Source organism: Mizuhopecten yessoensis, unplaced genomic scaffold, assembly GCF_002113885.1.
Source record: "Mizuhopecten yessoensis strain PY_sf001 unplaced genomic scaffold, ASM211388v2 scaffold8373, whole genome shotgun sequence".
Taxonomy (NCBI): domain Eukaryota; kingdom Metazoa; phylum Mollusca; class Bivalvia; order Pectinida; family Pectinidae; genus Mizuhopecten; species Mizuhopecten yessoensis.
The window spans coordinates 111581-117873 of NW_018407515.1; positions in this window are offsets into that span (position 1 = coordinate 111581).

A 6293-nucleotide genomic window follows, 5' to 3' on the forward strand; every position below is an offset into this window, starting at 1 on the left:
CTATGTATTGCTTTGCAATGATTTGCCTTAGTTAGCCTTTAGCTTACATTCTGGGTTATATAGGAGTGGGGGTATTAGTTAGATTTTGGCTTACAGCTCTAGTTATTATTTTATTTGGCCTATTGCCCATTCATTAAACAAAATATGGAGAAATATTACATTATTTTATATCGTTAACTCTAAACTAATAAAGCAAGGAAAGGTATCCTTGTCTGACTCCCCATACAAAACATTATTTCAGCACATTTGATTTTTGTGACCTTGAGCGAAGATCAAGGTCATCAACGTTTACAGAATTTAAATCAATTCACATGAACAACCTACTTGCCAAATATCAAGACCAAAGGACTTTTGGTCATGAAGAAACACAAGTTAAAGGAATAATGGAAAAATAGTTATGTACTTCTTTTTTTGAATCAAAAGTGTTATATGACAAATTTACCGGTTGTCAATTTTCTTGAAATTCCGGATGTGGAAAGATATTATTGGTAGCCAACTTTTAAGCAAGTATGAAATATATACTCGTTTTAGAACTATGTAAAGTAATGTGTCGAAAATAGAAAATTTCTCATTAGTAATGAAATTTCATATACTTTGCTGCTTAAATCTTCAATAAAAAGAACAATTCTTTCTTGAAATAGTGTAATATTCGGCATCAAAACGAAAGTTGGAATATGTTGCACACGATGATGATATAATTTTATAATAAGTATTTTATTTAAATGCTCTAGGAAGAATTGTGATACCGCACCTTTAACACCCACACAGGTGTAAGTCAATGAGGTCCCATTTATCCTAAAATGAATTCTGAAACTAACGGTTCCTTATTTAAGCTTCCTATACCCATACCTTTTTGTAGTTATCTTGTTTTTAAATTCCAAGCGGGGGCCGACGCTAATGTTAAATCTCCATAGGCGTTGACCCCACCCTTTTAAAAGTGAATCTCTTTTCAACAAGTATTAGATTTTCGTAAAACATTAATCTTTTTCATTACCGAACTATAAACTGCCTCAACATGACTCTCCCATTTACCATTTGAATTGAAATTTACTCTTAAATGTCTATGTACGTCTGTAAAATTTAAATTTTTCCCATCAAACATCAAATCCAAGTCATCTTCAATATCGTTTGCATTTGAAATAGAAAGAACGTCCATTTTTTGATGATTAAAAGAAACCAACCAACGTTTGGCCGACTGATTTAAATATTCCAGGTCCTTGTTGTGAACAGTCTGTATTTCATAGCATGAAAAAGTAGAATAAAGTAAGGATTATCATCTGCAAAATAACCAGGGGCCGAATCAAGTAAATGTTCATCAGTAATATCATTAATATATATCAAAAAGAGAAGCGGCCCGAGTATTGACCATTGAGGTACACCTGCGTCAATATTACCTAGTTCCGAAAATGAGAAAATTCTTTATATAGTGGATCGACGTGAGGATGTACATTTTATTCGGTTGATATGAGAATGTGTGTTTTAGTCTTTATAATCAATGTGTCTCCTGCTTAACCTTGTCAATAATTTAGGTATGAACTTAAAGAAAGAAAATGCTGCAGAGATGCACAGGGTAATCACTGGTAAGTATGCCTGGACAGAAGTATTTTAGATCGGAGACCGTCCGGTCTCGGAACAGCCTCGCCAATATATTCCGGAGAGTTGAAAATTTCAATGTGTTCAGGAGACTGGTCCACTCCTATGAGGGTCTCACCTGCCTTTGCAATACCTGCAAAGTCTAGTGCTTCATCTGCGTGCTCTGGTTATCGCTGCTACTTTTAATCTTAATTTGTATAATACTTTTATTCTATACTTCTGTTTCCATCGATCTGTTTTATACAAATGTACCTATATATTCTTTATTCTCTATAATAATTTTTCAGTACACAATTAATTGAGTTTAAACTTTATTTCATTTTCGGTATAATATTCCAGTAATACAAACATGATATACATATAGGATTCGAAAACAAGTACGAAGTACTTATGTTATTCCTTCTCCTTTTTGTGAAACGTTGATAGGACGACCCAGACTAATATTATACATATAGATATATATAGGTATCATAGGTTCAATTAATTTACAACATTGATACGTGTATGATACAATTGAGACTTTTCTTTTCCGCTTAATATTTTAACAGAAATAATTCATAGCGCAGTGTATGTTGTCCACTTTACATTGATTTAACCTTCGTCGTAAGTAAAACTTCTATGATATTCAAGTGTTCACTTTTACGTTATACCTTCGATGAGTATCTTATTCTTTATGTTACTTAGCTGTGATCGCACGTCATGCAACATCTTTGAAAATAGACGTTTTTTCCGCCCCTGTAGATATATTTTTGTTAAAAATGTGTTAAACAAATGTCCATGTTGGTATTTTAAACCATTGAATAAATATCATATGATCAGCACCACCATAACTACAAAAATAATAAAACTTTATAGAGTTCAAAAGTTTCATAAAAAAAAACTAGTAAGTCAGAGACGTAATATATACGTCTCTGATATAGTATATGATTCCCATACATTTTTACTTTATAAACGTCGTCAGTTTTCGGTCCAAGATACTAGCCTAAGTTAAAAACGCATGTACAATACAGGTAAACGCTGTTGAAATTAACTTTAATCATCTCAACAACATTTTTACTTCCAACACTGGGGACAAAAAGAAACGCACTGGTACACCATTCTACCTGTGTTAGTTGGAGGATCGGTTATAAATGCCCTTTGGCCATGACATTCCCAGGTAACACCTCTGGGTAATTAGATCACCTGTTAATTTAGAACTACAGGGAACTAACATATTTAAGTGTGTAATCTGTGTAGTATTGTATTGTATTGTTTAAGCATTACAGCATAATACAGAGTAATTAATGTTTACATGTACAATAAGGGTGTCGAAAACATTACACAAATATTGAATAACATGTAACATAACCTACATTGTACAAGACAAGCTGATTTGATAGATGGCGGACAGTTGTACGCACATGAGAATACAAATGACAAAAGAAAAATATTAATGAGATGATTAATTGAAGTAATGTACATGATTGAAAGATTGGAAGAATCTCAATCAAATGAAGTAAGAAGTAATCAGTTTTTATCTGGAGATAAAAAGAAAAAGCATGCACATGATAATTAAACAATGCACATTATGTCGAGCGTAATAGTAAACTTGATTGTAAATATTTACCTAAATGACAAAGTTCTTTCCTATTACGAACTGCTAGCAACTGTACAAGTTTATAGGACGACGGACGGTTCCAATAATATTTTTTGATAATTTTTTTACGTAAAGTTGCGTATAGAGGACAAATTAAAATGAAATGAAATTCATCTTCTATTTGATTTTGGTTACAATGTAGACAAATTCTATGGGCCCTTGGGGTATTACAATATCTGCCTTCTTCTATGCGTAAACGATGGGATGACATTCGAAACTTGGAAATAAGCCTAAGATAAACGACAGGAATTGATTTTGTTAAATAATATTGTAAGGTAAACGAGTCAAGCAAGAATTTGTACAGATAACATTTAAAAGAGTTTTCCACAAACTCGTTCATTGAGTGAAGAAAGTTGTCAGTGAGACGTTGTTTGAAATTATGTAAAAATACTTTTTCGTTAACAACATTTTGATTTAACCAAACATCACCAAAACCTGTAGACATTAGTAAGTTTTTAACTTGGCACCGCCAGTTACAGCTATTATGATTACAAACAATCATGTCGTCATACAATGACTTTAGAATACAATTATTAGTCTTGGTTAATTTTAACCAATATTGAATTAATCTTAGTTTCCAGGTAATTTGCAGAGGTAAACGACCAAGTTCAGAGTAAAACATAAACGTAGGTGTATTCTTTTTAACATACAAGATTCTTTTTAAAAAGTCAATGTGTAATTTTTCTATCTGATCAGCCAAGCTAAAACCCCACACTTCACAGCTGTAATTAAGGACAGGCGATACGTAGACATCAAACACATTAAGTTTTGATTCAACATTTAAAGCTAAGTTATTGCATATTTTCAAAATCTTATACATACATTTACGTCCTTGTTCAGCTATATTAAGTTGAGTTTTAGTAAACTTACCATTAAAGTATAGCGTGACACCAAGATAATTAAAACTATCAACAATTTCTATAACATTATTTTCAAAATAGAATTTGTCATTTGAACTAACTCTACCACCATTTCGGAATACAACGATTTTTGTTTTCTCTATGTTGACAGATAATTGCCATTTATCACTATATAGTTTCAAAGTATCTAACACCTTCTGTAACCCAGAAGCTGCCTCTGAGAAAAGAACAGTATCATCAGCATACATCAACAAAAACAGAGAAATATCTCTTAGAAAAAGTGCATCACATGATGTATTAATAAATTCATTCTCCAAATCGTTTACATACAAAGAGTAAAGGAAGGGAGATAACCCCTCACCCTGCATCAAGCCTTGCGTGCATGCAAAAATCAGATAGTTCAGATTTGTATCTAACACATGACCTTAACCCTTCATAAAGGGACTTCAAAATATTCAAAAATTTACCTCTTATACCACTTTTACACAGCTTCAAAAACAACTTATTTCTATTCACACTATCAAACGCCTTGCGATAGTCAACAAAACAGCAGTAGAGCTTGCGTCTTTTAGCAAGCACTTTTTTATTATTCCATACAAGACAAATATGGCGTCGTTGGTGCCATGACCAGGTAGTACTGTCTCTCAGCTTGAAGTTACAAGTTCAAGTTCAAATATTTTATTTTCGTGTCAAACACATAGTATTCATAAAATCACAATACATGTGTACCTTTGAATATAAAATGTGTCTAGCCAAAATGATTTTTTAGACACGTTATAAGAACAATTACACTATTTACTATCTTCAGACCTGTAATGTTATTAACCAGTCTTTGAAAAAGTCTAAAAACAATTGTGCTAGATAAAAAAAACAGACTAGTAGCAGGATTAAAATATGCATATATACACAAACACATATATATAATATCATGTACCCAAACAGGGTAAGAGATATACAAGAGTGGTTGGGCCTATCCCTACCGACAAATTATATATCCCCAACCCCATACCTGCACATCTAATGTAGGCACGGAATTAGCGTGTTTCAAGCATGAACCCCTCTTTTTGACAATAACATTACTGACTTCTGTATTTGTCGATTGATGATTTTACCCATACAACCTATATTGGTCGATGTCATTACTTACACTGTTGTGCGGTGATGATATATAAATACGTAAAGGGCGTGTTAGAATGAGTACACGTATATATATAGTGAACAGAATATTGGCTAAGTGTGCCACTGTGACGTCACACATCGCGTGCCCTCGTACTGGCGTTTGGTTTTTGCCAGTGCTTATCTGATTTACATTTAAATTGTTAAACTGTGCTTGAATTCACAACATTTGAATGAGATTTGTAAATTTTATAGTTGTGTCCACGTGTAGATGAACTTCCCCTGACATTTTCTTAGTCATATTTCCCGGACAAAATTTTGTAAACCTCTATCATATCGCCACGTGACTCTTCTACATATATATATGCTAGTGTTGGTATTTTCATATTTATTTTTACACATTTACCGTAGCGTTCAGCAGTCACTCCCTGTATCCCCTGTACCCCCAGCAGCCACTCCCTGTACCCCCTGTACCCCCAGCAGTCACTCCCTGTACCCCGTTCCCCCAGCAGTCACTCCCTGTGCCCCCAGCAGTCACTCCCTGTACCCCCTGTACCCCCAGCAGTCACTCCATGTACCCCCTTGTCATAGACCCCGTCATTCTGATTGATGTTCCATCTCCCAAAAGTTTGGAGCACGTGCACGGCACAATAGCAATGAACGGCGATGACGTCGTCGTTGATTAAATGTAAGTTTGGGTTCGACGTGATATGGCCGTGATGGGACAGATGTATACCTCTATTCTGACGTCTCCACGTTACACGCCGTTTCAGTAATTGGACAGACGTATACCTCTATTCTGACGTCTCGAAGTTACATGCCGTGAAGGGAACGACGTATACCTCTATTCTGACGTCTCCACCTTACACGCCGTAATGGGACAGACGTATATTTCTCTTCTGACGTCTCCACGTTACACGCCATTTCAGTAATGGGACAGACGTATACCTCTCTTCTGACGTCTCCACGTTACACGCCATTTCAGTAATGGGACAGACGTATACCTCTATTCTGACGTCTCCACCTTACACGCCGTAATGGGACAGACGTATACTTCTCTTCTGACGTCTCCACGTTACACGCCGTTT